Source organism: Lissotriton vulgaris, chromosome 1_1, assembly GCF_964263255.1.
Source record: "Lissotriton vulgaris chromosome 1_1, aLisVul1.2, whole genome shotgun sequence".
NCBI lineage: Eukaryota > Metazoa > Chordata > Amphibia > Caudata > Salamandridae > Lissotriton > Lissotriton vulgaris.
Genome location: NC_141685.1, coordinates 373,144,638 through 373,156,092, shown reverse-complemented (window position 1 = coordinate 373,156,092; position 11,455 = coordinate 373,144,638). Strand labels below are relative to the sequence as shown.

The 11,455-nt window shown below is 47.9% G+C and overlaps 1 pseudogene; it reads right to left on the bottom strand.

Annotated features, from left to right (window-relative positions):
- Positions 1-8,661: 8,661 nt before the first annotated feature.
- On the bottom strand, positions 8,662-10,094 carry LOC147747201 (mediator of RNA polymerase II transcription subunit 8 pseudogene; annotated as a pseudogene).
- Between the last annotated feature and the right edge of the window lie 1,361 nt (positions 10,095-11,455).

Below are 11,455 nucleotides of genomic sequence, written 5' to 3'. Positions count from 1 at the left end.
TCAAAGTGACAGTTAAGGTCTGCACCAATAATTTTATGAGCACCCGAGGGAAGAGTTTGTAAAAGAGCCTCCAGTGCTTCCAAGGTTGATAGGCCCAGCTGGAGCGGATGAGGACGCAGGTATATATTAAACACTGCCAGCATAGGCCCCTTATTGAAATTCAATATAACACAGAGAATGTCCGGGCAGTGGGAATCTACGAACTTAACCGTACATCCCATATGAACAGCAACCCAAATACATAACCCCCCCCGAAGGTCTGCCCCTCAAGCCCTGAACTGATGGGATATGGAAGGATGCATATCCCTCCTTGACCGGAGGGGACAGCATCGAAGTCTCTTGAAAGAGACATAGATCATAGCTCTCCGTTAACTCTCCCCACTCCGAGTTTAGCAGCTTTCTCTTGAGTCCTGCTACATTCCAAGAGCCTATAAGTGGAAGGTGAGTTGAAGCAGGAACTGGGGGGTCGCCGGTAATAGAGGCTCGGTAGAGCAGGAAGGTTTAGAATGTAAATGGTTACCCACTTCCTCTACAGATCTAACTAACCCCTGATTAGAAGAGGGCGGGGGAATAATAAGATTTGTCCCTTTCAGACCGAATCTCTCACCTGAAGCACCCTTCACTCTGCTAGGATTCCTCTCACCTTCAGACCCCGTGTGGGACAAAACAGATACTATGGGGAGCAGATTGATAACGGTCAGTCTATATTACTTAGGGCAGAGTATCTATTACCCACAGCGATGTTAAATTCATGGTCATAACCAGCAAGAAAGGGGCGGAATGTATCATGCCCCCCTAGAGCTGGAGGTTGTGAATAGAAATACCCCAAATGGACGGTGTTAATAGAGTTCGCTTGGGAAAACCCTCCATTGTGTAATACATGTTCAACAGCCCTTGGATCCCGAAAATTCACAATCACACAGTAACCACCGATGTCCTTAGGTCTCGTCCCCAACCAACTTACTCTACGAGCAAACATAATTTCCCCCTGCCTGGCACCCATTAAAGGTATGTGCCTACTTAACCAGAAGATAACTTTGTTCTTCAATTCGGGAAAAGATTCCCTTGTATCGCCTGGAAGGGCAGGGACGCCTGTGAGCACCACCACATAGGGCGAGGCTTCTGGCGGAAGCTCGAGTAGGGGAGTATATTTAGAAGAGCCCAGCATGTTGTTATTTCCTAGGGGGCACTCTAAGAACCCGGTTGGTTTTGGCAGCCCTGGTGGTTCCTGTACTTTACGTCTCGGGACAGGTGGAGACACAGTGGGGCGACCAATGGGACCTGGGCCATTAGTAGTCGGTGTAGGAGTCATGATCTTAGGAGGGATCAGTGCAGGGGTGGGGGGATTAAGGCAAAGACTATTGGCCGGAGGCTGGTCCTTCGCAGCCACGTTGGTGGGTCCTTTAGCCAGAGCCCAAATAGTATTCCCCGGTGCGGTGGCTGTCTGTGCTTTCCCTGGGCCTTTACTATTTATCAAGAAGACCAGTCTGTCAATCTTAGAGGACAAAGATTTCAAATGGGTATTGATGACCAGTTCCATGTGGGCCTGGAGATTAAACAAAAGGTCAGTAGCCCAGCGAGGGGGACCGGAGAAAGCACGAGGACCGGGATTAGTGTCACGAAAGCCATGCTCGGAATCTCCACAATCAGGAGTAGGTACTGGTGCCTTAGTGGGTTTCCCCTTTTTCTTGGATTTTTTAGGTCTGGCACCACGCATGTGCTCCTGGGGTGGGGCCCGGGCGGGGGAAAAGGAAGGTCAGGGTTGCGCGCTCTCAATTGCAAAATGAGTCAGACACAATATGAGCACTGGTCTGAGAATGAGGGCATAAGGGAGGTCATGAGATCTGCAGGAAAATCTGGGGCTACGGTGCAGTCTTCCAAAAGAGTAGAGGGGGGCATAGCAGGGGTAATCGAAAGACGCCTTTCCGTATTTTCTATAGTGTTGGCCACAACCCCTATTGTTTTTTTAAGCATGTTATCAATAGCCGTAAGGCTAGGTAGGGGTTGCGTAGAAGCCGCTAATAGCCTGGTTGTGGGGCGGTGGGCAGTCGACTTATCTCCCTTGCCCATGCAGCTGCTCTCAGCCACTTACAGCCAATTGGGGGGTGAAATAAAATCGCTAAATTGGAAAATTACACCAAGAGCAGGAACACAGAAAACTATGGCAATATAACAAAAATGGCCAAGTAAAATGTTTAAGCAACAAGAAATGTTGTTAGTCACTTTGACTGCATATTATAAAAGAACATTAAAACGAGGTACCGCTATGGAGTTCATCCAAGATATCTTTTGCTGAAAGGTTTAGAGGGGTGGCCCAGCCCAGCCTCTGTCGGCCTCGGACGGCCACATACGGTCCCGCCCTTGTCCCGGGCGTCTCCTGGGACGCTCCCGCGCCGCGGGATTTATGTGTAGCTTAAGTAGTTGGAACCGTTGTGGGCGTGACTCTGACCCGGCCCAGGTGAAGTGGTAGGTGGAATCCTGGGACTTGGAGTACGCCCCTGTAGCTCTGGCGTCAAACTCCAAGCCCGCGATGGTCAGCGTCAGGCAGCAAGTCCGGGCCTCAACAACAGCCTTCCCCACAACTCCCAGAAGGTAAGAGCGGTCACACGATGTAGAAAACTTCATACGCTGCGGCACAGATATCCATCAAGTGTCGATGTCCCCTGTGTTTTTGGGGCTGTGAGCTTTGTGCCTCTTGGTCCCTGATTTACCGCCATTTGTTAACGTCCCAAGCGGCAAGTATGAGGCCAGAGCCCAAAGCCAAGTGGTGTGGCCCCACCCGCCTCTTCCTGGCTCTGACGGGCGCGGGCTGCAGGGAATTTGAAGTGCCTTCTGGCGCAGAGGAGTGACGCGGCAAGTGTGCGCCCCCGGGGACTCTGGGAAGTGGAGTCCCGGGCGTCTTACTCGGCGTGGCAGCCCCCATGGGCTGTTCCGTAATGCAGGAGCTGGCGTGCAGGGCTAAGGCAAGTTTTCTGGGACTAAAAGTCCTTACAGCTAGTCAGTGAGCCCTTCACAATGAGTTCATCTATGGGCTCCAGAAAGAAAGTTCTTGTCTAAATATCTGCAAATTTATGAACTGAAACTTTTTAGGCAATGTGTCAACATTTCTTCCAAAACAAGGGAGGCACTAAGTGTTATGGCTTCGGTTCTTTACATGGAATGAAGCTAGATATTTCGAGTATTACTGCCTCAGGAGCATGGGTCAACCAGAGCAGTCGCGGCAGAGTCTAACTATTCCATGGCCCCCTTCCACGTTCAGATATTAAATTAAATGTGCCGCTGCACTGCCTCAGTGTTTATTTTTAGAGCCTGCTCCCACGGCGTCTCGCTACCTCGGGGCCCCTGTACCTTTCTTGCAGCCTCATTCGTGTGGTCTTTCCTCTGCGTTTCTGTTGACGAACACTGCATGCATCTAGGCACAGTCTCTCTCCAACATGGGCACTTTCCGAATGATCTTGGTTCAGCATTCGGCGTTTCCGCGTTCTGCCACCATTCCTCTCTTCACGCCACTTCGGAGTTCACTCTAGTGGTTGAGCATTGCAGTTTCAGTGCTGCAACCCTTTCTGAAACCTGATTGCAATACATCCAGAAGGGAGAAAGAGTCAATGTGTTTGTCAAGTTTATGTAGGACGCATTTTTCGAGGGCTTTAGAGAGAAGAGGGAGATTAGAGATGAGGCGAAGGTTGTTTAGGTCGTTGGGGTTCGCTGAGGCATTTTTAAGGATGGGTGAGATTTGGCCCAACTGGAGGGAAACAGGGACACAACCCGTAGACAGGGAGGTGTTGATGGTTGTCCAATAAGACGTGATGATATGCTTTAGATCTTGAACCATATTGGCTGGGACTGGGTCAAGGGTATGAGAGGAGGGTTTGAGCTTTGAGATGATGTTGAGAACTTCTTGCTCTGTAACTGGGCTAAAATGAAGCCAGGAAGCATTGTTTTTAGGTTTAGCGCTAGGGGGGCCAAGATCCTGGGGGGTGACCGCGAAAGGGAGATGGACAGGATCAGAGAGGTTGAGAGGATCAGGGGGGCGAAGGAGAGAAAGGTGTCAAGGGAGGAAGGACGAGGAGGGGTGAGACACATTGCAGGGGGGAGTGGGAGCAAAGGATGCGTCAATCTTTGCAATTTTTTCAGAGAAAAAATTCACAATGACTTCTCAATTTTCTGAGGTGGCGGTCAACTTGGGGGTGGCAGAAGCGGATTGTTTTTTGATAATGTTGAATAATTCCCTGGGTGTATTCTTGGCTCGATCAAGTTGTGCACGGAAGAAGGAGGCCTTTTCACAAAGGATGTGTTTTTTTAGTTTGACCTTGCGGATCTGAGGAGAGCGAGGTTGGAGGGAGAGGGGTGTTGTCTCCAAGAGCACTCGGACAGTCTGAGTGCACGTCTCTTATTGTTGAGTTCAGCATTAAACCAGGATTTGGAAGGGATGTTTTTTAGAGGTTTAAGTTTAGCTGGTGCAATTTAGTCAAGGATTTCGGTGATTGTTTCGTTGTAGTGTTCAGTAATATCGTTGGCATTTTGTGAGGGAATGAGGGAGTTGAAGTTTGGCTTTGAGTTTAGACTAAATTACACCTGGGGGAATAAGTAGGAGGTTTCTGGTTAATTTCTTAAGTTTAAGGTTTGAGGGGGGAGGGGGTGAGTGAATCTGTTGATCGTGAAGAGGATGAGGTGATGGTCCGTCCAGTCAATGGGGACAATGTACGAGAGGGATGCTAAATCTTTGCTAGTGATGATGGCATCTAACGTGACTCCTTTGTCGTGAGTAGGAGAATGGCAAAGTTGGATCAAGTCGGTAACGTCAAGGAGGTCATTGAGGGTTGAAACCGAGGGGGCGGTATTATTATTCCAGTGAATGTTGAAGTCACTGACGAAAATGTTATTTGGGTAGGAAATCGAGGCTTGGGAAAGTAGGTCAGACAGTTCATCTACAAACGATATAGGGTAACCAGGGGGATGATAGATATTGTGTAGCCGGATAGGGGGGGCCCCATGAACAATAAGTTTGGCTACCAGGTATTCAAAGGTGGTTTGGTCGGAGTTCTTGACAAGTGTGAGAGGGAGGTCATCTTTATAAATGATGGCTAGACCCCCACCCCCCCGATTTTCACAGGCCTATCTTTTCTGAGGATAGAATAACCAGGGCGGAAGAGCATGTCGAGTATAGATAAGGAGTGAGCCTTGAGCCAGGTTTTCGTAAGAAAGGAGATGTCAATGGATTCACTGAGGATAGCCTCCGAGATTTCAGTTGCATGATGTCCTGCCGATCGACAGTTGATGAGCATGCAGTTAAGGGGCTTGGGGTTAATGGAAGGAGTAGTATCAGAGTAGATAGTGTTGCGTTGCGGGGGAGGCCTAGGCAAATGAGGGGAGATGGATGTGCGGCTGATTCCCAGTATCACAGGAATAGAGGAGTGAGGAACATCTTTGTCCGCGATAGCAGGAGATAGTGGGGGGGACATGGGTGAGCCAGCGGCGGAAGGGATGAGGTTTAACCCAGGGGACGCCAAAGAGGAGGGAAGAGGAATGTGAGAATCAACGGTCAGAAGGTGGGGGGGTAGGCATTCTTAGAGACCCCTAGGTCCAGGGAGGCAGGGATGGACGAGGTAAGAGGAGGGATGGGAAGGCAGTTACGGGGGATTCCCTCATAGAGGGAGTCAGTAGGAGAGGTGCCTCGATGAGGAGGGAGAGAAAAGTTGGGAGGAGGGTCATCGAAGGAGGAGGGATGGTAGGAAGGATTAGTATCACGGAGGGAGATGAAGTCTTTCCTGAGGGATGAGAGTTCCAAAGATAGGATAGAGAGGTGGAGTTCGATGTTAAGAAGCGATTGGGTTAAGAAGGAAGACGATATGGAGGAAAGGGGGATCGTGGAGATGTGGGTTAGTTCAACATTTTCCGGGGGGGGGGGAGGGGGAAAGGCGGAGGGAGAGTAGGGAGCCCCGGAGGCGGTATGAGAGGGGGTTCCCGGATCCGACCTGACGGATGGTTCTGTGAGTGTCCACTAAACTAGAGGTTTGATGGATACAATGGGAAGAGGAGGGGGGGGTGACTGGGGACGAGAGGACTAATCATGTCTTTGGAGTTGAGGATCGATAAGATAGGGTGGAATAGGAGAACATCGTGGCGTTGCAAGGGAGAAGGAGTGTGGGGATTCAGTGTGTTGGAGGAGCGGAGTAGGGGCATGAGACATTGAGAGAGAGGAGGAAAGAAAGGTAGGGGGGGGCAGGGTTAGAGATGGGAGTGAGGGGGTCAGAGGTAGAGGAGAGGGTAGGGGGAGGGGAGAAGAGGGATCGGGCAGCAGGGGAGAGAAGGAAAGAGGGGTAACAGGGAAGAGGTTTGGGATGGGTGAGAGAGAATCCAAGGGAGTGGAAAGGGTGGGGGTCAGATAAGAAGGGGAGGGGATAAGAGGGGTAACAGGGAAGAGGTTGGGATTGGGTGAGAGAGAATCCGAGGGAGTGGAAAGGGTGGGGGTCAGATAAGAAGGGAAGGGGATAAGCGAGAGAGCAGGTGTAGTATTAGCGGTGGGAGGCAAGGACTGGGAAAGGGAGACTTCAGGGATATCAAAGGATTCGGGGGGAGGAGTGGCTGGAGTCAGGAGTAGTGTCGTTGTGAGGACTTCATGTGTTTGCGCGGATGGGGAGGAAGGAGGAGGTGAGGAAAGTAGATCGAGAAGGTGGTTGAAATGGTGTTCGAAGATGGTGAGGTGATTTTCAGAGGCTTGAATGAGGATGTTTCCTGATTTGAAGATGGAGATGTCAATATCTCCAGCAAAAGAGGGGGATGGAGTGGTGGATAGTTTCAGGCCATAAGGGATTTTGATAGATTTAGTTATGGGTAAGTGGCGGAGGAAGATACTTTTCCATTTAGAGGGGCGTTTAGAGTAGAAGATGTAGTTTGTTTTGACAATGGATGTGAGGCTAAGGTAATTGTCTACAAAAAGGGTTTCTTGGTGACAAATTAAGAGTTATTTTTTATTTATTTATTTATTTATTTATTTAAGTGATCGGTCTTTTAAAAACAAAAACCATTACACCATTGACATTTATAATAGTACTAGTGCATACTTATATAAACACGTAAAATCATTAGTAGAATTTTTACACAGTTGATCTAAAACATACTACTATACATCAATTATTTAAAATCTCGTTTAAAATGGAGATTTGGGAGTTCTTGTCTTTATGACAGTCTATTGGGATCTCCATGGAGTTTCAGCCAATTTCCTTTAAATACACATTTAAAAGTTTCACCCTCCTGCATTCTAGAGGGATTGAGGACCCGTCAAGTCATGTGATCACGGTTTCCCTGCACATTTGAATTTTCATACTATTCAGTAGTGCTTTTATTAGTTCCTTCCGTTCTTTTAGTAACTTCGGGCATAAACAAAAAATATGTTGAATCGATTCGTATTTGTATCAACAAAGTCTGCAATCTCGGTTATCACTATTATCCTCCCATGCTGCGAATAAATCTTTTGTTTCCCACATGCCAAGACGCAGCCTCATAAATTGATGTTTTAGGGTAGGCGAGAAATAGGCTGATAAATATTCCTGTGGCTTCCTTTTTCCATATGTGCTGATAACCGTCCAGGGCATGCCGTCTTAGGAGTAAGGTGTTCTCATCCGTTGAGTGAGACAAGAGTTTTATTGTGGTGTTAATTAATTTGAATTAATTTTGAATTAAGAGTTTATGTTTAAGGTTTTTCTTGGCATTCTTAGAGAGTTTGGGAAGGTAAAGGATGGTCCACGAGTTGATGCCAAACCTGGTGATTAATGAGTCGGTGGAGTGATTTTAGGGAGGCATTGTGAGACAACTGGGATGTTCGGATGGGCGGGACAGAGAATAGAGGGGTGAGAGATGAAGGGGGGGAGTGAGAGAAGTCAGAGAGTGAGAGAGGTTAGGCTGAAAGCTGGGGCAAGAGGTTAAGATTATTGTGGGTTGAGATAGGGAAGGGTTGGAGTACGGAGGAAAAGTTCAGAGTTGGCCACCTTAGTTAGAGTAAACACAACAGGGGAGGAGAAGGTGACAAAGTGGTGAGCCAGGTGAGGGATCATGTGACAGGGTTGAAAAGGGGGGAAGATGTGAAAAATAAGAGGGAGAACAGCGAGAGAGTTGAAGGGGGAGTTTGCGGAAAAAGCAGAACCATTAGGTCATGGAGAGGCAAAAGCTCAGATGGGACGTGACCAGATTAGGGTGAGATGCAAGAAATATTAGAAACAGGCAATGATAACATTCAAATGGTAGGTATCAGGCGGGGAAACATGAGTGTAACATGAATTAAGAACAAGTAAAAATTATAATGCAATGGTAGGCGTCTGATAAAGAAAAATGAGTTAGGGTGAAAGCCGGGATACCAAGACTAATAAAATGCAAATTAGACAAAGAAAGAGAAATTTGACATAAGAAGAAGAAGGCATCATGAAGAAAGTCGGCACTGAAAGGCTGACTACCATTCAAAGGGACAGTTGAACATAGATCAGATCAGTTCCCCAGAGGACAGCGGGCCTGTAAAGCACCGTCAATGAAAGCAGGCGGAGAGGAGGTTATTCATCGGACCAAAAGAGGGGGTCATTCAGGACTGACACTCCCTGTCAAGGCGCCAGGAAAAGCCGGCGGAGAGGCAGCTCTTCAACAGACCAAACAAGGGATCCTTCCGGACTGTCACTCCCTGTCCATGTGGCGCATTACTACAGGAATATCACCACTCTCCAACTTCCGTTCTTCTTTGCTGATCTTCTCCAGAAGACTACTGCACATCTTATTAAGGCACTGAATCTGTTTCACAGCCAAATCAGGGATGAGACGAGCTGCCTCTGTGCTCAGTTGCTTCTCCTATTCTTCCACCTCAGGGTCTGGCAAGGTCCTCGAGTGGACTGGAACCACCTCATGGCTGAAAACAGGGACACGTCCCTACGTCAACCGCATGATCTCCTCATCGAAGGCTGGAGGCAGGATAAGTGGGATTATGACTAAGCATGAGCGGATTTTGCGGATTGGCAATCCGCGAATTTGCGGATTTGTGAATTTGCGGATTGCGAAAATCCGCAAAATCCGCGAATCCGCGCGGATTTTTTTTTTTTATGTTCGCACGGGTTTCTGCAAGTTCGCGAGGGTTTTGTACAATTTCGCAAATTGCGAAATTGTACAAAACGCGTGCGAACTTGCAGAAACCCGTGCGAACACAATGTGCCCAGTAGGGTATGTGCCTCTTGTGTGAATAAAAGGTCAGAGAAAGATCAGTTCAGCAGATGAAGAGAAAGAAGCTCCTGGTCACAGGAACAGCACGGGTATTGCGCTCGTGAAAGTCAAGGATGCAAAGCCTATCCAGCATCACAGCTGATTTTCCACTGTAGATTTGGGAAGAAGGCACACCTGTCCAGCCTCGACGACGCTCACGATTGTTTTTGGGCTAATGAATGAGTCACTGAATTTGAGCATCAACTAGTTCGAGCGACCATGTGTGTGTTACTATGCAATCGCCCCGAAGGGCGCAGGGGTCCCTTGAGTGAGCTGCAGACCTGTGCCCAGCCATGCAACTATTTTACAATGGCGCCAGCAAGCTGCCAGCGCCGTTGTAAAATAGTTACAAAGTTAGCTTGCACAGGAAGCACTTAGATAAAATAAAGCAGCACCTGCTTCGTTTTATCTAGTGGTTCCTGTGCAAGCTAACTTTGTAACTATTTTACAACGGCGCTGGCAGCTAGCTGGCGCCATTGTAAAATAGTTGCATGAGTGGGGGTTCAACTTTTGAACCCGTTACGTTCGCTGATTTTTTTTTGCGGATTTTGCGGGAAATCCGCAAAATTCGCGGATTGCGGATTTCCCAAAAATCCGCAAAATCCGCGAGCGTAACGGATTTCCCGCTCACACCTAATTATGACCTGGATCATCAGCAGAGGAGTCTTGTCATTCTTCAGCAGCTTATTCAGAGAAGTAAGCTGTCCAGAAAGCAGAGCAAAGCTGTACAGCACAGACGGCCAGGGAAGGTGCTCAAACTCGTTCTCAAGCTTGTAGATGAAGCTAGCAAGGGATTTCTTCAAGTCGCCGACCTGAATAATGAGGACATCGATGGAGGCCTCCAGCTGTTTCTCCTCTCACTTTTTTTTTATTATTTGATAATTATATATTTTTATATGTTATTCCTTAATTTCTTTTTTGTTATCCTTATTTCAGTCTCCGTGATGTTTGGAGCCCGGGGCGCAGTGGAGAGCTTTGTGGTTTATAGTGTCACAGCCTGGCGCCATTTTAAAGTCAGGCGCCCGACTTCAGGAGCTCCCGCCTCGTCCAGCGCCCGATTCCTGTTTTGTCTGTGCCACAATTCGCCGAGGTCGAGCCCCTTTCCTTCTCTCTCAGAGGTAGGATCACTGTCAACTTCTTTATTTATAGCCAGCCTGATCAACAGCAATTTCTCACTGTGACATTGTATATAATCATGGCTAACTAAATACCTGTGTACAACAAGAATGAGTTGGGTTTTAAACATAGGCTAGGTTTTTTTTTTTTTTGTCCTCATAACCACCATGAATCTAAATGCCAAGACGGATTAGCCATCAAACAGCTGTCTCAGTTTATCAAAACTGGCAGGGATAAAAGCGGACAAAGTGGGGGCCAGACATCCCTCAGCTGTTTCGGGCTCCAACGAAAGGCAAAGACCAACCGATTACCTAAACAACGGTAACCTAGGTCGGAATGACAGCCAGCACGGGCCGGGCTAGGACCGGGCAGCAGCTGAGCAGATGGTGTAGGCAAAGGGACACCATAGTAGTGTAATCATCGGACCCGGGGAAAAAAAAAACCCTGGGCAATTCATTGCATCCATGATAACAAATACCAAAAGGCCCTTTTACTCTGGTTACCAGACCTAGCCAGGTCCATACGAGAGGTCTGCAAGAGGGAGGCTTGCCAGTCACTGAAGGAGGGAGGTAAAAGGGTCTTTCCATTTTCTGCATATCTACCTTCTTGCAAGCAGCACTGCGTAGAACACCAAACTCTTAGCTAAACTCTGAACTCCATCTAGGATCCCAAATATCACCAGAGGCAAATTTATGGTAACCTGAACCCCCAAAGATGTTGTTAGAATGTCACTAATCGCTTCCCAAAAAGAGTCTAATCGGGGACACTTGAAAAACATATGGGGATCTGACGCGGCCATAAGCCCACACTTAGCGCATAAAACTGAAATACCTTCTGTGAATTTAGATAATCTAAGTGGAGAATAATAGGCCCTGTGCAGGGTATAAAGATGGTTTCTACGTAGCCAAGACGGCTGCACAATGTTCCATAAAAGCTCAAAAGAAGCAGCCCAAAGTTCTTGCAAATTGTGGCCGATAATTGAAGAGCCCGACAACGAGTCAGGTAAGCTAAAGTCCCATCCGTTTCCTCAAGTATAAGTTTATACTATTGGGACATCTTTGAATCTCCTTGAGGTCCCCAGATTTAAAAGAAAAAGGCACGG